Here is a 24,870-nt window from a genome sequence, read left to right as displayed (position 1 = left end):
TGATGTAAGAGCAAGTGAATTTATCAACTCTGCACTGTAGCATCTGTGACCACAAGAAAAATTTGGGAATGTTTAAAGGATTTAAGAGTCAGAGACTTCTCTTGCATGTTTTATATTTTCCAGTCTGCTACCCAAGCCACCCTACCCAGGACAACCAGGGGCAGGTGCCAGCTAAATGAGGCAGCCTTTGGGATGCTTGACTGGATCTGTAGAAGAGAAGCAGGTCTCGAAGTCTCCTTGCTTCTCACTTCAGCTCCCCTCCAATAGAACTGGGCTGGTCCATTTGTCCATTTCATTATTCACATTTGTCCCCTTCTATAAGGGGGCATAGATCTGAGCTCCTTTCAAACAGCTTTAATTGAAGATACAAATTAAGGTGAGAAAGGACAGACACGGAAGGATTCTGTGTACTCTGCACAATTCCCAACAGCAGCTAGCACCCCAGGAAGAGCTGGAATACTAAAAGAATATTTTATTTCTACATTCCCACAGGACATAGCTAATGCCCTACACTCATGGCTAGCATCACTCGCCCCCTGCTCCTCATCAGGATCCAAAAGAGGCACTGGAGGAAACGTACATATAGCTGACATTTTATGTAGGTGTATCAATACCAGACCAAGTTCTTTGCTTTAAAGATCTTTCACTGCTTCTTCTCTGAGACATCGGTGCACAAATAAGGTGACTTTGTCATAACTAACTGAGTTTTCAGTTTAGAAGTTCAGCAACTGGCATGAAATTAATTATGTCTGTCGTGGTTTAACCCTGGCTGGCAACCAAGTACCAAGCAGCCGCTTGCTCACTCCCCCTCACCCAGAGGGATGGGGAGGAGAATCGGAAAGGAATGCAAAACTCAAGGGTTGAGATAAGAACAATATAATAGGTAAAGCAAAAGCCGCGCAAGCAAGCAAAGCAAAGCAAGGAATTCATTCACCACTTCCCATGGGCAGGCAGGTGTTCGGCCATCCCCAGGAAAGCCGGCTCCATCACGTGTAACGGGTACTCGGGAAGACAAACGCCATAATGCTGGGTGTCTCCCCCTTCCTTCTTATTCCCCCAGTTTATATACTCAGCATGACATCATATAGTATGGAATACCTCTTCGGCTAGTTTGGATCACCTGTCCTGGCTGTGTCCTCGCCCAATTTCCCGTGCCCCTCCAGCTCAAGAAAACAAAAAGTCCTTGATTTAGTATAAACATCACCCAGCAACAACTAAAATCATCAGTGTCCTATCAACACTGTTCTCACATCAGAGCCAAAACACAGCACTGCACCAGCTACTAAGAAGAAAACTAACTCTATCCCAGCTGAAACCAGGACAATGTCACAAAAAAGAAGGGTGCTTTTCTTCTGGTTTTCTATTGCAGTCACATAAATGAGGACCCAAAATACCACTGAGATATTACTTAACACTGTTAGCACCTGGGAGGCAGGTCTGATCTCTGCAACAATATCTTTATTATTTGCTGACCAGAGTCACTGCAGTCACTTACAGCAATGATAATCTTTCTTCATTATATCTGCAAGCAGATGCCATCGAGGTGTGACTGACAATCATCCCTTTCAGAGTAAGTGATCATAGGGTTTTCCATTGCTTTCACATCCATTGGCTCCTTGTTTATTAATGACACAGTTGAAATTTTAGTGTTGCCTCTGCTCAGGCAGAAGATAACAAAGATTTAGTTGATTGACACCAGTCATTAGGAAAGTTTCTCTTACAACTCAGGTGGTAAAATGATGCAGTCCTACTGCAAATCAAGTTGCCAAAATTAAAAAAAAAAAAAAAAAATTAGTTTACAAGTTAGCCAAGCAGAAGAAAACTTGCCTGTGTTTTGAAAGTTCTTCTGGCAAGACACTGGAAATGCATCGAGCAGCATAAGAACCTCTGGCAGTCATTCATTTCTGGTCTCAGAAAACCAGCTTTTCAGTTCCTAAAAGAATTAATGCAAATATAGTATTTCAGGGCTCCTTGACATACCAGAGCAATCAGCATTAGTGGAAACACCAGGAAGGCAGTTATACCTCCAAATATACTTACTCTTTGGACAAAGTCTATAGTCAGCTCAGCTCCAGTTCATCTCTTAGATCTTTCTCTCTCTTTTTTCTCTGATGAAAACCAATGAAGGACAGTAAGGAGGAAGACAAGATCCTCTCAGACTCTCCTATATGTGGCACAAGGTGCACGTGACTACAGATGGGTCTGCAGAGGCTATGGAGCCTGCAAGATGCCACCACAAATCTGCATCTTACAACTGTACAGAGCAGCTCCCACAACATCTCCCATATGTATAATCTACTCTATATAAAAAACAAAACAAAACAAAAAAAATTGTCTCTTGGAAGAAGACAAGTCAAACATAACTCATTCCTTTATTCTTTTTCTCTCTTACCATGCTTTACAGATGATTGTTTCATCTTGTTCTTCTGTTTCCAAGAAAGACCCTTCTAGATCCTCAGGCAATATTCAGAGCAGGCAGATTTTTCTTTGAGTGTTCAAGGCTGATCTGATCAATTAAAAAAAAAAAAAGGTTACAGTACATTTTAAACCAAATACCCCATAGTATAAAATCTCAGAGGTCATTCTATAAGAAAAATATTTTTTGTTACCAAGTAAATGCAAAGAAATGATAACAAGGATTCAGCACAACCCCCTTTCTCATGTGTCCTGTGGGATTTTCTGCATTGTTCTCTCTGTCCAAAGGGTTTAAAATGCAAAAGTAAGGTTGCTGAAGTCCTGGGCATGTGAGTTCTGCTCTGTGGCTGAAAACAAAGTGCCGCAGATCACACAAAATTCTTTCCAGCTGTTCGGCCTCCCCACATTTTTGTCCTTTTTCACTCATGAAAGCTACAAATTCTCTCCAGCCACAGAATTTCTCGCAGCATGTGATGCACCACAGGGCCCCACAATCTTATCTGAGGCTGTTTGGGACCAGCTGCAATGTAAACAGTCTTCACCACCAGGACTCCCCTACAGCGTTTAGAGTCTCTCTTGGAACAGCAAGTTTCCAGTGAAGTACAACCGCTTCCTCAAGATGAGTGTTCCCTAAGGCTTCAGGAATCAGAGCTGACATAACGTGAAATTTGCTTCCCCCTTTACCAACCCCAGCTAAATAAACTCATCGTCTGTATAGTAGGACACACTTCATTTTCCTGTCCTTCATTTACTTCTCCCTCTTGTTGATTCCAAAAGGAGACCACATAGACCAACCATCACAGCCAATTTGATTTCCAATTTTCTGGGTAGCTTTGCAATCACACTCCATTTGTCACCTGAATGCAGTATCGAATTTGCAGCCTGGGTGTGAATGACTTCTGGAATTATCTCCCTTGGACAAGACACCAAAGCAATTCAAAAGCAAGTAAACAGAATGCAGAAATACCCCTGAACAGGATTATGTCAGGTTTCTAAATCCTAATCCTGTTACTTCAGCAGCTATCCATTTCTCTCTTTCTTCTTCCCTTCTGGCTAACATTTTCCTACCCAGAACTCAGTTCAGCATCACCACAACAATTAAATATACTCTGTAAACTTACTAGGACTGCATGAACATTTGGAGCCTGGCAAGCTGTATTGTAACACCAAAATATGTTTTTGACAGCCACTGACCCCAAAAGCTGATGTGATCAAATACATCTCCCCATGAAAGAAAGAATAAGACTGTAATCAGGTTTACCATTTTAAGGAAAATAAATCCTAATCCTTTGCCATTCCATAGTATTCCTCTAATTGCTGTTTCCTTACACATTCAAACATCTACAGTTTGGTTCCATTGTTTGAACGTCACTTGGAATCAAATCAGTGTTGCAGATACAACGTCTTTGAACCTTTTAGTCCAGCTGTGAACTTTGAGCTTAATCCTTTAGGGCGCCCTTGTCTAGCAAGCTTTAATGTATATTAAATTTTCTAAAAGGAGAGCTAAGTGGTCAAAGCAAGATAGTGCAAGAGTCTGTGTTTCATAAATTAATAAGCATCACCAACTGCATTGCTTGACCCCTTAAACTCTGTGAAATTAATATAAGTAGACAACCAAAGTGCACTTGGCCCCTGAAGAGCCTTGGAAGTTCACTTAAGCAATCCAAGTTTCCTTAAAGTTTTATAAGCCAGCTTTTAAAGCGAGTCCTTTGTACTTATTACTGGTGACAGTGAGCATTACAACAGCCAATGAACCTTTGCTGACTTCCGACCCCAATATGGTAGAGCACAGTTATCAAGGGAAATATCAGAATCAAAGCTTGTATATTACATTGAGGTCCTGACTCTTGAAAGAGCCCCCCATAGACTCTTCAGAGTACGTCAGTGAAATAAACAGCTAATATTCTCAGACATCTACTTATGATGTACAGATATTATTGTTTATTTAAGCACTTTTGGCATAGTACCCCGCCCATAAAAACTGAAGCCTCTTACAAAGAAAGCTGTGGTACTCATAGTTCCCTTGCAAGAAGACAAAATTTTAAGATCTTTTATTTAGCCTGGGAAAACCCTCTGTTTGGCGGTGGTGAGTCAAGCAACACTAAGTCTTCATCTTAACCGATTAATGGATTTAAATTATTAAATGGCATTAGGTAGGCATGGTGAGGAATACACTGCCTTCTCAGCTCTCCGTGCAGGGTGAGACTGCCTTGAACAATGAAGAAAATGTGTATCCACACCTACTGTGTTTTGGCATTAATCTTGCAGTGACTTGTAATACTTGAGTTAGCATCCTGTAGAAATAAGATATCTCACCATTGCCAGCTGATTATATTTTTCATAATGTAAAAGGTTCTTGCTGAATTATTCAGGTGTTTTTCCCACTGCTTAAAGAAAAAAAAAAAAGAAAAAGACAGACACAGAAAAGCTAGCTAAGGCAGCCAGGTATCTAGGAATAAACAAGCTGACAGGCAGTGTGTCCAGTATTAGTAATTATTATTGGATTGTAAAGCCCAATTAATGATGACGTTTAGGCTAAACTTTTCAAAATGGCAAGCAGAATTTCACAAAACATCAAGGTGATGAGAAAACACAAGATTATCTGCTGAAGGGCAGCAAACTCCTATTGCATGTATCCCCCTCCAGCAGCGAAGTCAGGGAGGGCATGTGTTATCTGTTCTCCCCACCTGTTTAGGACATTTGGGTGAAGCTTTTGGGGATATTCAATGGCACTGGTTTCCATTTGTCTGCCTAGACCTGGATGCTGACAGAGACAATAATATCACAGCACGGAGAAAATAAATACATAAACATACATACTCATTTTATACATATTCCATACACATTTGTACACAAGAAATAAAACCCAAACAGACAGCAGAACTCAACTATTGGGAAATAATTTATGAAATTTCTTGCCAGAAAGATAACAAGAAGCAGCTGGAAAAACAAGGTACTTTTGAGGAATGTGGCTTACAGCTTCCACCCAAAGTGAATGTTAGCAGGGACAGTGTGGTGACAGGGTTGCAATCCCTGCCAGGCAGACATCTAGTCTAAGAACAGATAAGTTTATTTAGCAATTCCCCGATTATTAAATATAAATTGGACCACAAGTGAATCTTGAAATACTTTGGATCTATTCTGTCACATGTTGCTCCACTTCAGTTTTTTTGTGAGTGTAACCAAGCAATGATTATCGAAGATGGAATCACATGAATTGATCATCATCGATAACACAGCTAATTTAATATATCTGTATATAACTATGGCCACCTACAGTGGAAGTAGAGGTTTAATTGCGTGGACTGATACTGAAAGAAATGAAAGTGTATTCAAATGAACCCCATGCATGGACTGGCCGTATAATCTAAGGGACCACCCTAGAGCATAAGCAAGTAAATAACAAAACTGATGACATAAGAGAAAACTATTCCTACATTCAGGACTCCTTCATTTGAAAACCAGTTACTTATGGGCCTGCTGGTTGCTGCCTTTCCTCAGAGCTATTAGTCTTCTGGCTTGCAAGCAGATCACCAGCTGGTGTTAGGAGGAAATGTCCACAAGGAATAGAACAGGGCATTTCTTAAGGGACGTGACAAAAAAGGTCTGCATATCCTTCCAAGGAAGGAAGGTCAACTTTGTAAATCCCAAATTTTCAACAGCAGCTTCAGAAGGCTCTGGTAAATGCTCATTTAGCTCTGGTAAAATAGGATCTGCTTAAGAAAGACAGACTGTAACTGCTCACTAGTTCTCTTTTTGAGAAAACTATCTGTGTTACTCTGTCTGGGGTGGAAGCGAGACAAATGTCTCCCAAATACGAAAGTTGCTTTCTGTATTTGGAACAGCTCAGTACTAGAGAACCTACAGGAGCCTGGAGATGAGATATTAATTTGTTTTCCACCTTTCCCTAGGAGCTTTCCAGGCTTACAGAGCTGATGAATGAGCTCTGTCTACCCAGTTCCCATATTCAGTCAGCCCTGTGACACATCTTTGTTGTTTGGTTCCTTGGACCAGAAAAGTCTGGGGAAGTCTCAGAATGGCCATCCAAGTCACTAAGGTCTTCTGCAGACCACATTTCATTAGCCAGCTGGAAAATAAAAGCCTCTTTTATCAAATCCCCTGGGGCTAACTCATATTGAAAATAATTTGTTCTTAACACTTTTAGAGGCAGGGTTTAAAATGATGAATGAAGAAGAATATTCTCTGTCATAGGGTTTTGTTTGTTTTTCAAGTCCTTAGAGTGAGTTTGTGATCTTTGCAAGTCTAGTACTAAGAGCACCATCATTTTCCACTGAACTTGCCACGGTTGCCTTATGCAGAAGGCTGACTACATCTTGCAAGAGAAAAGTACACATTCATTTGTTATCCTGAGAGTATATGGTCAGAGCATTTCCGTAACGAAGGTAATTAATTTGGGGTGAAGATCTAAATTTTCTTTTTCTTTCTTTGGACAGCATCCAGTACCAAATACTGCAAACCTGTTTAGGCACACTCCTGCCATACAAAAGGCTTTTATAATAACAGGAAATAGCCAAGGTATGTCTACCTTCATGGACTGGTTTTCTGTTTTGTTTTAAACTGCTGATCAATTTTCTCTTTGCAATGTCTGTGAGGGGTTTACTTTCTAAAGTTTTGGGATGTTTTATCTTCCCTTTCAATTTTGCAAATTTTCAAGTGCTTTTAGTTATTTCTCAGGAAGAACAGAATCAGGCTCTGAAATGTAATTAAAGCTTGCATAGTTTCCACTTTCTAGGCAAATTTTCTTAAATACCAAAAAATTAAAACATGAAAATTGGTTTTGATCAAGTGCTTAATACTTTTCAGTGGCTAAAAAATGCCAGTGTGTTATTAACAGCTTCAAAGTTCTCAGCAGAAGCGAGTACAACTTCTATGAATCAACAAATCCTTTTCTGACAATTTTATCTGTGAAGCTGAAAAATCTAACAGAAAATGCATAGGAAGAATGCTGTAGCAAGACTAACAATTAAAACCACAAATACTGTACCTGGATCAGAAATTCCATTCCCACAGTAAGTGAACATTAATTTAAAGGATACAACTTAGTAACTACGAAGAGCATTAAATGTATTGGCTGTTGTACATTACATTGTACAAACAAGTTTTAATGAGAACAAATACTGCCGGTCCAGCCCCACAAAGACCGCCAGACACATAACTCCTATCAATTTCCCTTGAATGATCTACTTGAGGGTGCAACCACCACTTTCTTGTTTAGACTTAGCTCAGATACCTCCGTGCAGCACTTCCTCGCAATCCACAGATATGCTTTGGTCCTTCCAGCCCACCGGCTCTTGAGACCACAGGTGTTTTAGGGTGGATAATTCACTTGCGATGGCCCTGGCTCTGGGGTCCCACCTTTCTGCCTTGCAGCCAGAGGAAGCCATGCTCCGTTTCCCCTACCTACCCATGAAGATGACCTTCACTTCCAGCCTCCTGCCTCCAGAAGGGCCAAAAGGGGAAATCCTGCCTTATCAGCTGTGACCACAATGGAAAGCCATGGCCATCTTCCACTCTTAACCAGGAAAGTGTTTCATTTCATGTGACTGCTTTGGATTGGGCGGGCATCTGCCTGAGGGAATACAGTGCAACTTCAGCCTCCCTGTGTATGAGGTGGAAATGACCTGGGGGTAACCCAGGTGATTCTTTTCCAGCAGGTAAAGGAGGGCTTGAAAGGGGAAAAATTGGGATTGGACCTTAACATCTCCCTTATTATTGACATTAAAGCAAAAAGAGACACACAGGCAACATTGAGGGGCTAAAACTCCAACCAGTAGAAAAAGGTCCGGTATCAGCTGTAAGCTCTGCCAAATAATAAAGCCTAATTAATACAATTCTGCCCAGGTAGGCATTCACACCAACACTCCATTTGGGCTCCTGACACTGCAGCAAATTCAAATATTGAGGTAGCCCCCAAAAGAAACCCCTCCTACACAGACCAAACACACCCTACAGCCCCTACAAAGGAATAAGACTTTTCCACAGCTCCAGAAATATTCATTTGACAGTTTCTCCTTCCTTGGCTAAAGCTCTGGTAATTGATCTTCTCTATTATTTTTCCTCATTCTTTCTCTCTTACATTTAAATATGTCCTTCATATTTCTGGAGCACTTTTTTTTCCCCCAGCCTGTATCTCCACTGTTACATTATTTTTTATCTCTCTCCTCTATTCTTCAAGTGTGAAAAGGGTTCTCTGTTCTCTAATATTCATTTTTCTTTTTTTATTCTCCAAGTACTTTCTTTCCCATCTGTAACAGCCCCTAATATGCACCTCCATTCGATTTTACTTACCCAGCTTGAAACCCTCTCATTCTAATTACCTTTTCAGTTTTCTTCTATTTCTCCCTTGAGATGTCTCAATTAGTGTACTTTTTCTTACTGGCTGTCACCTCTGAGCTACAAGGTGGGTCTAACTCCAACTTAAACCATGCAGAAAATAAATGAGGAGCCGTTCTTGGCAGCCCTGCTGAAGGTGGTGTTACTTTACAAACTAGTGCACCTCTAATAGATGATAAATGGGCAGAAAAGTGGCCTTGTTAATGCAGCAGCCCTTGATTTGGTTGCCATGCCGTGTCCTTTCATTACTCAAAGATACAGGAAAGGCAACCTATGCTAAGTCCTGGGTGATGTAATTCCATACAAAGAGAGTGAGTAGAGGCTAATTAACATAGTTCTGGTCAAAGCCTGAAATTAACTCTTGTCTTTAAAGACCAGAGCTAAAAATGTCATTTGTCTTGCCCATAATTATGTTTAGAGGTAATTATGGTAGCAGAATAACAGCAAGGAGTCTAGGAGTGTTTTTTTCTCCCCTTTCTATCTCTAGCAGAACTCTAAATTCTATTTCTGTCAAAGAGAACTGGATAAAAATGCAGGTGACATCCACAGTACATTTCTTTGATTAAAATTGGCACTGTCATATTGAAGTTCACACAGAGCTTTCAGAACCGGAGGAGTAAATTCTCTCCCTACATGCTCCCATATAATGGGAAAAAGAGCACCCTCCCCACTGCAGCCTGTACTGTGCGGCAAAGGGGAGATGTGTGCCCAGCTGATTAAAGTGCCAGGCTTGGGCCCAAGAACGATATCCACAGGAACGTGTCCAGGCCCATACACATGTCCCAGGTCACTTTAAATGACCCAAGATACCTACACAGCACCGACAGCAGCCCTTGTCCTGTATTAGCACAGCATTACCTCCAAATTAAAGCATTTGCTTCCTGGTCAGGTCTGACCATACTGCATCCAGCTTTCAACCCCATTTGTTCAGAGCCAGGATAGCTATCTCTGTATTCTGCATAACAGACATACCCCAGATGTTTGAACCCACTTATTTAAATTAAAAAAAAAAAAAAAAGGTATTATTGTTGTTATTATTGCTGCTATTATTAAAATCCCAGCGGCATATGCTGCTGTCATCGTTCAGTTGTCCTGAGATCCATCTACCTACAGTGCCTGTTTCACCACCATCACTGAAATTTATGAGTACATCAACCATTAGTGGGTTGGAGGATTTATCTGTTAGGTATGGTAGCACTAATTTAAAGATTTCAAACTAAACTTTTCTAAACTTTGTATATTCTTGGATCAAAGCTTGACACTGAAGCTAAACTTCTCCCAAGGGTTTATTACTGAAAGAAACTTAAAATACCTGATATACCTAGACCTATTTATGTATACACTCATTTTTCCAGTTACTGCATTTATCTAAGGTGGCAAAAACATTTAGATTTCTACTGCACTGGGCCTGAAAGGTCTCCATGTGATACAAAATGCATATATACTGGGCATGCATTATTGGATTGGCTGCTGGCAAACACCAAGGTCTGTAACACAAATGTATGCAGAGCGGATTCATTTGGTCCAGATTTCTCTGAAATTACTACATTTTACAGTGTAAATTCAGTGAATTCACCCAAGGACCCATAATATCATTTTTGGCACAAGTACAAACTAAGGTATAGCTGTGATTTCACTGAGATGATGATACTGCATATAACATGTTATAGAAACTTTGTGGAAGTAATGGACGAGGAAAGATCACCTGCGCAGACTTTTCTAATGCTTCTAATGGAACCACGTCTGCCATTTTTACTAGTATCCTTCATGGCAAGCAGGGAATCAGGGCAAAACTTCCTCCGAAAGGAACTGACCTAAGGGTCCCGAAGGCATTCTCCCACTGTGCCCCAGGCAGATCTTAGTCAGTCTTCAGAGATCAGCTCCACTGGAGTACCAATTTAAGCACCAATTTAAGCAAAGGGTATAGGAGTTCTGCCTCAAAAAAATGCCCAGAACTACGGCACCCTTTTGAAAGCCTCATTGTAAAGTCAAAGGTGAATTCCAAAAGACCTGTATAGCCCTTGAGCTGTAACTTTCCAGAACTCCAGAAAACTTCCAGAAAGTAAGGCTCCTGTCCTCAAAAGTATATCTGTTTTTTCCCAACTATATCAGTTATCTAATAAAATTTATCCCTTCTCCCTGTAGATATCACCTCACATACCTCTTTAGACCTTCACAGCTATTGCATTACTACTACGGCCTTTACAAGTGACAAAAATATCTTTACGATGACATCTGCCAGTATCACCTGTCAGACACAAGCACCAAAGCCCCCAGAGCCCATCTGGAAAAGCTGCCTCTTCGCGTAATATTTTTGCACCCTTCATGAGATTTTCTTGCAAAATTTGGTAATGATTTGTTTAAACACAAAAAAGCTTAGGAATTACACGTTACTCTGACATCTGTTACATTCAGGCTCTCTTCGGGGTCCTGTTAATCAAGTTTCATCCATAACTAGGTGGAACTCCAGAGCTTCAAACCTTGCAATGTTACCATTTACGGGACCTTCACCGATGTTACAAGGCACGTCTCTCAATTCATAAGAGCAAAGACACTTTTCTGCAGCACAAGCAGCCTAGCTCATACTCCTGGGAGAAGTGCAAAGCACACCAAGTATGAAACAGAAAACCATATTGTGACTGAAGTGATCTACAGACAGCAAAAAACAACCCTGAAACAAAACCATATTCTGCCTCTCCCTGGCACAGCACAGAACTGGCAGAACCAAAGATGTGATCTGAAAATAAAAAGCTTTTGGGTTCATAGCTAGCTGCCAGTCACCAGGGGCACATGTGACACCCTTGTGACCTGCAACTATTTCACACTGCACCAGGAGCTGAATACTGCAGGGCCACTGCTAGGAGATGGCTATATCTCAGTAAGCACACATGGCCCCAACCATGAGGTTTATCAGTGTTTAGCCATGTTAGCCCAGGACTGGCAAGCCAAATTGCTCTACATGGTGAACACTGCATCAGGCTCTGAGGTTGCTTGCATCCAGTTACTGAAGTATTTTTTCCCCATCTGCACTGCCCTGAGGTTCGGTGTGGCTGGACCAGTGTAGCGTCATAGGGAAACTTCTACAACCTCACCATACTGGAGAGATCAAACTGGAAAAGATCTTAGAGGCCCCCATGTCTTTAGCCATGGAACAAATCTGTTTCACTTCAAATTGTTAGCTTGCACAGAAATTATTTATCCTTTCCTTTTGATACAGGAAGATCATAAGATGCTATGGCATTTGAACAGGGCCCAGCTGAGCAGTTACTGGCAGGGCACTTTCTCCTTGGAGATCAATAGGTCTGTGTCAGTAAGGTCATTCCACCAGTAGCAGCATCTAGATCCACAGTTCCCAAACTGTACTACACATACCACTGCATAAAGCCATTCCAAGGTGACTTGCTACCACAAAAGGTCTCACTGTCTTCCCATTCGTATTGTTTGGGCATGACTGATACCAACTCTTGACTCTGAGCTTACAGGATCATTATATTCTTCTCCTTATCATCAATGAGACATCTAAAATAGTAAAATACTTTTACTGAAGCCCTGAATTCCTACTGAAAACAAAGATGCGTATTTGGAGGGTGAAAGAGAGGGTAGAAACAGAGGTCCTGGTTTCTGCTCAGCATCCAGCAGGCTGAAACCCATCAATGCCGCTTCGCTTCCAGTTGTTAAGTGAAGGAACTCCTTTCCTCTATGGAAACCTTAAATCAGCAGGAACTCATTTGTTACAGCTGCTTCCCTGTTTCTACTGCTGTTAGAGAGCACCTCAGTCTTTCCAGTGCAGCACAAACCGACACAGACAACTCTAAAATGTCTTACATGGCAGCTCCAAATGCTTAGAGTTTATGTAAAGCCATGGAGCCAGCATGATAAGATCTAATTACCAAGCAAATTAGTAAAAAAACAGCTGCAAGGTTTGCAGAAATGTCTGGAAGTGCAGAGTAAATGGCCACAATTGATAGAGTTATTGCACAGGCATCCTGAGGGCACAGTCTGCAGCGCCTGAGTTTAACCAAAATCACTGTCAACAGTTGTTGTTTTCTGCATTCTGTTAAATGAAAAGAGCATGAAAATGATCCTGCAAACAGCTATTTAATATTCTCATGCACATGAACTGCAATTATCAGCAGCAGCAACAACAAACTGCTGTAATGTGTTCATGGTTAATCAATTCAATTGATCACTGTTTATTAAATAAAAACCTGCTCTCTAAACAGTTCTTCTCTAAGCATGTTTTGGGGATTGGGGCAGGGAGGCTAACTTTCCTTTTTTTTTTTTTTTTTTTTTTTCTTTTTTAAGTATGCTGCTAGGAAAATCAGGAGACCAACTGATGCTTTTAATTTAAATCCAACCTAAGAGAAATGCTAGCAACATACAGTGCCTTTACACAAGCATTAGCTTAAAAGAGGTTTGAATCAGCCTAGCCACTCCCTGGAAAAGCTACACTGAACCTGATTCGTTCCTATTTTAAAGGCTTTCAAGACATGTTGGCAACAGTCAGTGTATTTATCCGAGTAAGAGACAGTCATGACCAGGTCAGCTCAAGATATCAGGAAGCGGGCCATTGATAATGCAGATTAGGGGGCACGTTTTATTCACATCAGCACTGTAGCATTGATCACCCCTATTCTGCACCTTTAGAACGTAGATCGGAAATCAATGAATTCCAGGCTGGAGAGATGCTGTAGATAACAGAAATCCTCTATAGCCAGTTATCTCCCTACAAGGAATAACGATCTTGCACAGAATTGAATGCTTTAAATGTACGAAGAATATACACTACATTACAAGTTCAATGGAAGATTGATACCCAGATAAAAGTCTGGGCATATCCGCAGCCCTGAGCTACTTCCAGCACTTGAATGCTGCACTGAGAACTTCCACCTATGGTGCTGGAGTCCTCCTTGCCCTTCCATCCCTCCAAACAGTGCAGAAGGGAGGAGAAGGGGAGTGTTGACACACAAAAATAACCTCGTGGGATTTAATTAAGACTACTGAACCCGTGTCACTTGTAATTTATGGCAGATTTGAACCCATGCCTCCAGAGGGAGAAAATGAAGGCATTTCCAGTACATTAGCCGACTTCAATAGCAAAGCCAAATCTGACGTCCTGTGACCCCCGAGTGAACAAAGACTAAGGAGTCCCTGTTATCCCAATTATTTCTGGCTAGATTTGTGAGATGTTTGCACTACCCTAGAATCCAGCCACAACCAGGTACCCGCCCTGATGGGGGAAGTGCAAAGCCTCCTCATGCCACGAAACTCTTGTGAGAGCATTAGAAACCTCCAGCGAAATTGGGTCATTAATGGTATGTTCCATGGAGAAAAAAGGATGTGGGGCATATTCCCTCCCCTGCCAGCAGACACCTGGCCTCCACAGGAGCTAAGAGGAGGCTTACGAATAAAGCTGTGCAAATATCTGGCTTTGCCTTTTATGGCTGAAGGGGAGGGGGAACCCAAAAACTTAGGAAAAATGCTTTAGGTCAACTAAAATGTTTTGTTCAGTCTTATATCAGGTGTTTCACCTTTGATCCTTTGGGAGGCTGGGGGAAAGGTGAGAACATGTTTTCGTTATTGGTCAACATGAGGTATATTTTGCAATGGAAAAGGTTAAAATTTTTTAAACTGTTATTCTTATTCTTGTTTTTCGAACAGAATTAATTAATAACTATGCAGCCAACTTCCAGGTAGGTTCAGCTGAGCCAAAATTATCTGTCTCTTCAGGGGTAGGAGAAGAAATCATTGAAATCTTTCCCTCAGAATAACTTTCACAGAGGTGTTTCAGGGAACTGAAAAGCAGAGATGCCTTCTTTTTTTGAGTGGCCAAAGTGAACAAGTTCAATAAAATAATATTAAAAGGAAAACTTTTCACCAAGATGAGACAGATGTCTTGCATGACTGACCAGCCCTGAAACCAATAACATCGCCACCAGCGAAGCCGGGAGCTGCGGCAGTAGCAGCAGCCTCTCTCGTCTGACCTGTTTGAGAGAAAGGGGATTATTAGGGAATAAAATTAAATCCGTTTGATATAGGTTCCACAGCCAGTGAGTTTAGCACACAGATGTCTAGTGACTGTGTTAAATCCATCTTTACCCCTAGGCTTGCTAGGCAGCATCAGCTAAATGAATTCCTGACCGTGCCGATAAGGCAGCTGACAGCGGTGCGGAGGAGGGAGCAGGTAGATCCCGCTCGGAAGGGCCGCGGGGCGCACGGTCCCCACCGGCCCTTGTGACGGTCCCCGGCCTGTGCCCGACACCCCGGCCTTGCTCGGGGGGCTCTTCCCAGCCCGCCACTTCGGGGTGGGTTTTTCCCCCGGTCGGAAATCGGCACTCTGAAGTTAGGGTAGAAGCAATGCCGCATCAAAGCGCTTCATAATTAGGTACAAATTTTGCTTGTAGTTCAGCAATTTATACGGATTAGCAGCCGCTGACCTCCCGGAGGCCCCGGACGCCAGGCTCCATCCCTGGTCACAGAGTGACCTCTAGTGTTACCGGCAGCCGCGAGCCCGCCGCCGCCCAGCGCTCGCTGCCGCCGCACCGGGCCCGCCCCGCGCCGCTGCTCCGCGTCGCACCACATTGTAGCAGGCCTGCACTGCACCGCGCCGCTGCTCCGCTCCGCATCGCACCGCAGCCACCAGTCCACACCGCATCGCACCGGGTCCGAACTGCACCGCACCGCACCGCTGCTCTGCATTGCACCACAGCCACCAGCCCGCACCGCACTGCACCGCACCACTGCTCTGCATTGCACCACAGCCACCAGCATGCACCGCATCACACCACACCGCTGCTCTGCATTGCACCACAGCCACCAGCCCGCACCGCATTGCTGCTCCTCATCACACCACAGCCACCAGTCCACACTGCACCGCATCGCACCGCAGCCACCAGCCCGCACCACATTGTAGCAGTCCTAAACCGCACCGCTGCTCCGCATCGCACCACAGCCACCAGTCCACACCGCATCGCACCGGGTCCAAACTGCACCACACCACACCGCTGCTCTGCATTGCACCACAGCCACCAGCATGCACCGCATCGCACCACAGCCACACTGCACCACACCGCTGCTCTGCATTGCACCACAGCCACCAGCCCGCATCGCACCGCTGCTCCTCATTACACCACAGCCAACAGTCCACACTGCACCACATCGCACCACAGCCACCAGACCTCCCGCATCGCAGCCATCAGCCCGCACCACATTGTAGGCAGTCCTACACTGCACCGCGCTGCTGCTCCGCATCGCACCACAGCCACCAGTCCACACTGCACCTCATCGCACTGGGTCCAAACTGCACTGCACCACTGCTCTGCTTTGCACCGCAGCCACCAGCCCACACCACATCGCACCGGGTCTGAACTGCACCGCACCGCACCACTGCTCTGCACTGCACCACAGCCACCAGCCCGCACCACATCACTGCTCCGCATCCCACCACAGCCACCAGCCCACACCGCATCACACCAAGTCCACACCGCTCCGCACCACTGCTCTGCATCGCACCACAGCCACCAGCCCACACCGCATCGCACCAAGTCCACACCGCTCCGCACCACTGCTCTGCATCGCACCACAGCCACCAGCCCACACCGCATCGCACCAGGCCCACAGCGCACCACTGCCACCCACCCACCCGCACCTGCCTGCACCGCAGCCGGGGCTTTTGCCTTTTTATTTATTTCTTCATCCAGGGCACAGGGCGCACGGTCACACCTGGGAGCAGTGAGCCAGCCTCGCTCCTGCTCCAGCGCAACATGGCTCAGAACGCATCTGCATCTCATGTTCCCGCAGACAGTTTCAAAAGAAAATCTCTTGTGCTGTGCAGAGAGGCTCAGATTATGCACAGGGTCCAAAGGGCTACGACCAGCTTCCCAGCTGGCCTAAACTGGTGTCTTCCCAGTGATGTTACAGGAGCCCTGTTTGTTTAAGCCAGATTATGACATACCTCCTGGAGGCTTTTCCAGCTGTGCTGCACTTTGTACAACAGCAAGAGAGAAGCACCCAAAAGCCTGATGCTGTTGACCTTGGTCCTTCCTATGTCTTTTGCTTCCTCACTCACGAAAGCAGTCTGTTGCTCTTACTAATTGCACACAAAAGTTTTAATGAGTTTTTAGAACCCTGATGAATGTTAGTGTGGAAAGGCAGAAGAGGGAGAACTGAGCAAACATAGGTCTGAATCTATATTCTACAGAGCCCAAGTGTCTGTAAGCAACTAAATAGACCTGCTGTTCAACAAGGAACTAAACCAGCACCATCCTCCAAAGGTTACTCACTTCTACATCTTCCCAGCTCCAGTCTGGAAACCCAGGAGCTCTAGCACACTGCCAGGTTGGGACAGACACAAGGCACCTCTGAAGCCTGGTTTTCCATGACCACTGTGCACGCTCAAATCAAAGCAACCCTCCCCAAAATTGCTATTGAATCTACTGCACAGTAACAAATGCTGGAAGTGAACCTCGTTTGTCAGACACCTTCTGACAATCACTCCTGCAGCAAGAGATTTTCTTTTTCCCCACAGCTTCCTTTGGGCCATGATTAGAAGAGAAATAATATTTTTGAATGTTCCTGCTTATCCATCACTGACTGTCCCCCAGTAACCATGTGTATTGGCCATCCATGGAGAGGGGTCAAAACTACACTGCAGACACACCCTCCAGATCTTTTCAGTAGGGTCGTAAGTACAACATAGCATAACATTATGTAAGCAAAGTTCAGTCAGGTCTCACTGAATTGACCAGAAAATGTTTTTTAAAGTCCACTTCAGACCACTGCCAGTTGAGGTGCCTGAAGAGCCAGAAGCCCTGTATACTCCAGGGGTGCAAGTCTTACCTTTAAGTGATGTGCAGTAAGACTTCACCTCTCCAGTCTCATGGTGTCCCTATGCCTTCCCTTAAAGCAACAGCCTAGGCTAGCAAAAGTTGAACAAGTTATAAACAAGTTGCCATTGCATAGCTGCATTAGCTGAACTTCACATTTCAGCACTGGTGGATCCCTTTCCTTGGTGAAAATTAAAATTAAAGGACGTGGAAAGTTACTAGAGATGAGAGGGGCTATGAGGCACATATGGTAGATGAAAGGCAAAAGGCAAATGGGAATGGGAAGAGTTAGTATAAGGGTGGGATTACAGAGGTACAAAAAGCTCACAGGAGAAGAGGAAAGGGCTAGAGAGCAGTGGTCAGGATGTTGCCAAACTGGCTATTACTGTGATCATGTAATTTTAAAGCTTCAGTTTTCCTTGTAACGAAAATTAATGCAAGTATTTTGACATGGATGGGGGACTGAGATAAGCAGATTTTCACTGCTGGAATGAAGTCAGGATTTACTGCTTCTTAGCATTTCTGATTCCTCTGTGCTTTTAGCTACTTGTTTTTCTCTCTTTCTTTCACCTTTACCTATAAGCCCATTTCAAACCACTCTGAGTTCTGACAATCTAATTCACGGGCAGGCTTCCACGCTCCACAGACCAAAAACAACCTGTGATACACATATCTTCTCCCAGGTCATGGAATGAAGAGAATATCGCCTCAGATTTAATACATAAAATTTTTAAAAATTCAATTTTAAAACCTCGTACAATGTCTTTCACTTACACAAAAGAGTTGAAGAGACAAGTGCCTATTTTAAGCAGGGAAAGCTAGAAAGTCCACTAGTAGCTAGCTGACACTGTGGCTTTTCCAGACGAAATGAAGCCATGAACTGGAACAGCGTGAACGACAGGGTTGGCATTCCTTGCAGGCCATGATTATCACTTAGCAAATTACCCATGAGCAGAGCAAGCCAAGTGGAGCAGCACATCAGACTGATACACACCGAACCAAGGCCTGCAGGAAGCTTCAGAACTCACTGTCCTCAGCTGGGGGGTAAAAATGTTGTAAATTAGGCATGAGAGAGTGACTCTGTGTTCAAAATTACCTGTTCTCATCTCAGAAGCATAAAAGCCAAAAAAGCAACCCACCACTCAGAAAAAAAAAAAAAAAAAAAAAAAAAAAAAAAAAAAAAAAAAAAGAAAGATATTCTGGTAATATACAGGGATGAGGAATATGATAAAAGAAGGGTTAAGGAAGTGGTAGCCTGGTTATTGTTTGGTTCAGTGCTCTCAGGGTCTGGCCCAATAGTCCTTGGAGTCATTGGAGTGGTTTCCTTCAACTTCAGGAAGCACTTAACACACAACCAGTCTGACAGACCTGTCTCCAACACACCTCCATTGCACCAAGAAGAAATGTCAGCTGAAAAGGAAACCATGTTTGATGGTGGCTGAAATTAAAGCTTGTTTAACACAGGACACTGAGTTCAAATAGGAGGGGGGAAACTTAAAGGATGCCACAGGACTCCCTGGCAAGAAAGATTCTGGAATAACAGTGCAAATAATCTGCATCCATTTCCAAAGAGCAATGAGCCCTAAATGTGAGCTTCCGTGGAGTAATAATCCAGAGTTATTCCTGACTAAAATCTCATCCTGTAGACTAGCAATTACTTGTTAAATGCAAAATACAGTGTATTGACAAGAATAAACTGTAGAATTCAGATATGTTTGTTAGGGCTAAGAGAAGTGTAAACCTCGAAGATAAAATTAGGGAAAGTTTCTAGGTGTTACTTGTTGTGGAATCAAGAGAGAAAACTAAAATCAAACACCACCAGAGAGACAACTACCAGTAACCCAAACAACAAAGAGAGGTACAAAAGGCCAGAGAAATAGCAGCTCAGATGGTGGTCATGTGAAAAAACACAGTCCACAGATTGCAAAGCACTTAACTTATTTATGATTACATGAGACAGAGAAGGATGGCAAAGTTAAAAAAGCAATGTGGTTGGGCCACAGTCATCACAAGGATGTGCCAGTTGTGCACCTCTCCAATTTTGACCCATTGTTTCTTGACTTATTTTTCCAGCAAAATACCTTTGATGTTTTAGATATGTCCAGAAGAAAAAAAAAATCTCATTAGTTAATTTATTATATTGCATACCAAAGTACTGCAGGAAAGGGTGATTTTGCTGAGAGGCAGAAATTCTAGAAACTGTTAAGGTGGTCAACAGCTACTTGCCACAGATCTCCCCAAGAAAATTACTAATGTTATTGTGATGAGTGAAGTGATAATATTGCAGCTTCTCCCAGTATTGCCTGAGCATCAGTGCTCTAACAAGACAGAAGAATAACCATGTCAGGAATATCTCTCCTCTTTGCCTTAATTAATTTACATTTTTGGCTGCACACCCCAGAGGTGTGCATCAGAGAGGAATTCGCAGGTTCAAAAGGGCTCAGCTGGAACTGCAGCCCAGTTCTTCCATAAAATGACTCAAACTTCATTAAATAAAATAAACGTGTTGTAGCCCAAGGATTGACTGACTTGCAGTTTCCCTTGCTCCTGGATAGAACACTCAGCAGGACAATGGGGAGTGCTGAATTCAAATGAGTCTTCATAGCTGGTAGGATTCTACTAGGTACTTCATACATAGTCTGGTGCTTGGAGGAAGGGAACAGAGTACAGCTAAAGGAGGGAGAAAAAATGTAAAAATCTGCAGTTGCACACAAAATAGATTTGTCACAGAAAATAAGAAGACCTTGCAGGCCTTGAAGTGACTGCAAACTACAGAACACCATAAATTCCACATTAGTCTTGATTAAAATGGTCTTCTGATTTAAATATGTCTGACTACAGATCAACTCATTATAAAAACAAACCATCCATACACGCCTATGGGATATTGTCAAAAATTCTAAACCAGGTAGAGCCCATGTGCTACACTCAACCTACAGCACACATGCTGGACAACTGAATCATGTGGCAAACCAATGACCACCAGAACGCATGAGCTGCCTTGGATACGTCCACATGCTCAGTTCAGAGCTCAGCTGCAAATCATGCTACACAGGAGATGCCAGGCATTAACCACGCAGAGCTGATGAGGAGAAGTTGTGACACCTCCCAAGAGCATGCAAGGTGGAGGTTGTGCATGAGATCCTAGTGCCCATCTGCTGGAGGTTTCTCCTCGTAGAGCAACTTAGTAAGGGCTACTGCTCCAGGAGTGCTGTCAGACATCTAGAAGTCAGAACGTACAGTGGATGGCCTTCATTGCCAAAAGCAATACAGAAGTCTTTCCAAATCTTGATTCTGGTTCCAAATCAGTTGGGCCAGCGCTCAAGAAAGGGACTTAGCCATCGGCCTATCCAGGCTTGAGACTGAAATGCAGAGTATTAAGCAAGGGTCCATGTCTGCACACTATTAGCAAGGACTTGATGGCGAGACACAAGAGCCGGCACATCAGGGAATGCCAAGCAAAAACACACATCTGAAACCTGGCCTCTTTGCATACTAAGACATCAGTTTCCTGCCAGCAGTAAGGCACCTCTGTAAAACCATAATTCAGGCCTGAAGCTCATTCCTACCATCAACAAGTAGGCAGGTGGGGCTGCGACCCCAGAGAGGATTACATGGCGACTTGACTGCCAAGACTAAGGCAGCAGATCTCACACAAGTCTGAATTGGCTTTCAGGAGGTACTGGGGACAAGCCTAGTCCATCTTGGCACAAATTATACACAGAAGGGCAGGAAAGATTCTGGAAGCAAAATTTAGGCTCTGGGGAAGTAAAGTGCAAACAATGAATATTCTCTGAAAACACTCCCAGTAACCCCATGCAGGACTGGAAAGAGAGGCAGAAAAGCCAACGTTTAATACCTGGCTGAGAAGACGGTTGAAAGAGCAGATTTGTGAGGAACCAGGGATGCTTCTGGAAGAGAGGGGGCCCATGCCAGAGGGGCAGATGTCTCTGACTCATCACACTATAGTCTTGTGGGTATTTAAAATCAGGAAGGTTGTGAGCAGGCTTTTAAACTGGAGAGCACAGGAAAACAAACAGGTACAGAGGCACAAACAGCTTTGGCCGATGCTTCTTTAAGGACAAAGCCACGGAAATCATGTATCCTCACATAAAGGGCACAGCAGGGAATAGAACAAGTCAGATAGAAGGATGGCAAACAGAATAGATGCCATTTGTGTAAAATAGTATGAGAACAAAACAATGATAGAAAATACCAGAAATCTAATTGAAGTGAGAAAACCGGAATGTTTTCATTAGGCGAGGACATCAACTAGAGGCATATTTCAGAAACTTGGAGGACCTGTGAGATTCTCCCCACATACCACCCACTACATTTATGCACAAGTTAGATAAATATGGGGTGATTTCCACTATGTACAGGAGAAGACATTCTGGGAGAAATACCCAATGGCTAATATTTATTCCATGCTAGAGGCATCAGCAATGTTCTGGCAGCAGCATTAAGGTACAAAACCAGAGTTTGTGCCTGGGTGCACTCAGTACCTCAGGAGATGCTGCCACCTTTAACTACCATTTAGGTCATGTTCAGCATGTACAGTTTAGCACTGCTGAATACAACACACTGTCTATGCTATCAGCAGAACAAAGGCTAAACGCAATAGTGTTTTGAGCTGGAGAAGAGACACTGACAGTTTTTGAAAGATTAATTCCATAAACCAGAAATAATATGCTAGGTGAGAAGTTAACATACCAAGGTGGGCAATATATTATTGTAAGGTTCAATCAGTCAGCAGGTGTCCTGCCCCAGGAGATGAGGAAGCAATACTTGAAATGGTGACTGACACAGAGAACTGAGAGTCCACAAGTTCAGCCCTCTGCACAGGCTTGTCTTTACATCTCTCCTTATGCTGACAAAAAAAAATTGTTGCCTTTTGAGGAGCTTCTCCACTTTGTTTCCTTGGTTTCTGCATCCCTCCTGTCCAGCAGTCCCATCTTTTGGCCCTGTGCTGTCCCTGTTTGGTTCCTCTGGGATAAGATGTTGTAAACTCTGCATGAACGCCTATGATAACCAACTATGCCACCTGTGCCATGAGCGGAGACTGGCCTGTGTCTCAGAGGTGTGGAACTGGGGAGTGATAACCTGGCCTCTGTTGGGACACCTCCAGTTTTTCTGTGTTCAAAATTGCAGATTCACAGGCTTTATGGGACCTCATGTGGGGTCATCTAGTTCTTCCTCCTGGCCCAAGACAGGACCTACATCACTCCTGAGAAATGAATGATCAGGAGAAAATATTCTGACCGCAGAAAAACAATTACTTAAACACCACTTCATTTTAATGCTTATCAACTTCCAATCTGTATCTGTATCAGTGTGGGGGTGTTTTACACAGGACTGTACAATTCCAAGAGTAATTTCAAGAACAAATTGTACCAGAGGCACAGAAAGAGAGAGAGATCCCTAGGAGGTATTTGGGTAACATAATCAATTCATACAGAGAGAGCGGGTGTGTGAGTATGCATGCGAGTACAAAAAAAGCACATGTACACACACACCCACACATCACGCCAGGATGCTGCAGAATCCCGTAGACATCAGGAGTATAAAAGCCAGGCTTTTGCATGCATTATTTCTGAAATTTCTCAAGCCCTCCTGCTTTGCCAAACTGAATTATTTAAAGCCAACATGGAGAAGCAGGATTGCACTTTAAAGAAGAGAAAAAAAGCCACCCAATGTTACCTGTATCTGAGCAAATCAGATTTTGTTTCATACTCAATTGCTCACAAGGAAAGTTTATAACCCTGATTTCACCTCACCCAGAGCTGTAATTTTCCAACTCACAGGGTGACAAAACTAAGTTGAAACATACATCTGAATACACTGACAGCAGTTTGACCCTGGCTTGAGTTAAACTGATTTTTATATCTAAAGACAACAATCATTTTTTGTGTCGTCAGAAGTAATGCAGGGGGACAACAGTGCAAGGAATGTCACAACATGGGGTGCTACGGACTGGAAAAAGCGCCTCCTTGATGGGGTCCCCTGGTCTCTGGTGTGCCCCTGGTAAAGTGATCTAAGTGATTCTGGCCCATTGCCACAAGCCCTCTCCTCCGCTGTATGTGCAGAGAAACGTGTTACAGCATTATGAACATGTCACTGGCACTGTTAGCAGTGCAGAGATAAAACCTCACTCATCTTTAGTGCAGCGAGTAGGAAAGCGTATCATTCCTTTAATTATTAAGCATAAGTGAGCTATCCTCAGTTTCCCAAAGCCAGTTTAAACTGGATTGTGCCCTGTAGATTCATTTCTCATGGGCTGACGTTGCAGAGCTTTAAAAATATTTTGCTCTCTTTCTCTAACCCTTTCTCACTTCTTTGTGGTTTGGGGTTTTTTTCCTCCCTCGAACTCTCAAGCCCTCTGAATCCGAGGACAGCAAGCACCGCGAGTGAACTCTGAACAAAGCTGGCAGCTATCCTGCCTCACTGCTCACCCTGCCGCCAGCGCAGAGCCCCGGCTCCAGCCTGCCACGCCAGCCCTGCTGAGCTCGGGCAGTCACCAGGGAAGGGCTCCTTAAGGCTCCTGCACCTCTCACCTGACTTCAATGCTGACACGGCTCAGTGTCTCCAGCAAACACACCTACACTGGTACCTCAGCCTCTACAGCCCAGGCTGTAGTCTCGGAAGGAGCCAGGAGAGGATCTCTGAAATGAAAGGGACGAGATGTGAGTTTTGGCTGAACGACCCTTTAAAGTTTTCAGTGCAGCATAATGTTGCTGCTCTGTGCCCTGGCCTGCCACCTGCAAAGATCTGTCCTCTTCACCACTTGGCTCCTCTGGGCTGTTTGTCTGCCATGAATGGACCTACTCATTTGGAGGTCAGAAGGAATAGCATTTTATGGAAGAAGGCCAGATTCAAAATACAGAGGAAACCAAAATTAACCCTTGGAATAGAGGCTGTCCTAAATCCTGATATTTGGATAATGAATCAGACTGTGTCAACTACACCAAAATAATTGTGAGTATTCAGGGCTCTGGTTTTGCATCTCTGACTGGGTGCAAAACCCTGTGTTCCTTCCATATCACGTGTTGCCATCTGTCTCTGCTTCTCACCAGCTCCATTTGGCCACATACCGCTCTTCAGGGCATATGGATAAATCAGCCAGTAAAGAGGAACATTACCCAAGGTTTTCTTTTCCTGGTACTTTTTGTGTTTCCTGAAGGTAACCAAGTCTGACCTCCCCCCTCATAAACATGGGTCTGAGTTTGAACTAACTCCAAGCTCAGGGCAGCCCAGATTGTAGGCCTGATTCAATTGC

The 24,870-nt window shown here is 43.7% G+C and overlaps 1 long non-coding RNA gene across 2 annotated transcripts in view; it reads right to left on the bottom strand.

Annotated features, from left to right (window-relative positions):
• Positions 1–1,833: 1,833 nt before the first annotated feature.
• The window catches only part of LOC121092043, a 72,826-nt gene continuing 49,789 nt past the window's right edge, over positions 1,834–24,870 (bottom strand). The window contains exons 4-6 of one of the 2 annotated variants that reach the window (XR_005829166.1): positions 24,149–24,256; positions 2,393–2,506; positions 1,834–1,933 (exon numbers count right to left, since the gene is read on the bottom strand). This is a non-coding gene — a long non-coding RNA (uncharacterized LOC121092043). The remainder of the gene's footprint in view (positions 1,934–2,392; positions 2,507–24,148; positions 24,257–24,870) is intronic. The other variant, XR_005829167.1, reaches the window with a different exon arrangement.

Source organism: Falco naumanni, chromosome 7 (genome assembly GCF_017639655.2).
Source record: "Falco naumanni isolate bFalNau1 chromosome 7, bFalNau1.pat, whole genome shotgun sequence".
Classification (NCBI taxonomy): Eukaryota; Metazoa; Chordata; class Aves; order Falconiformes; family Falconidae; genus Falco; species Falco naumanni.
This window is presented reverse-complemented; position numbering and strand designations above follow the sequence as displayed.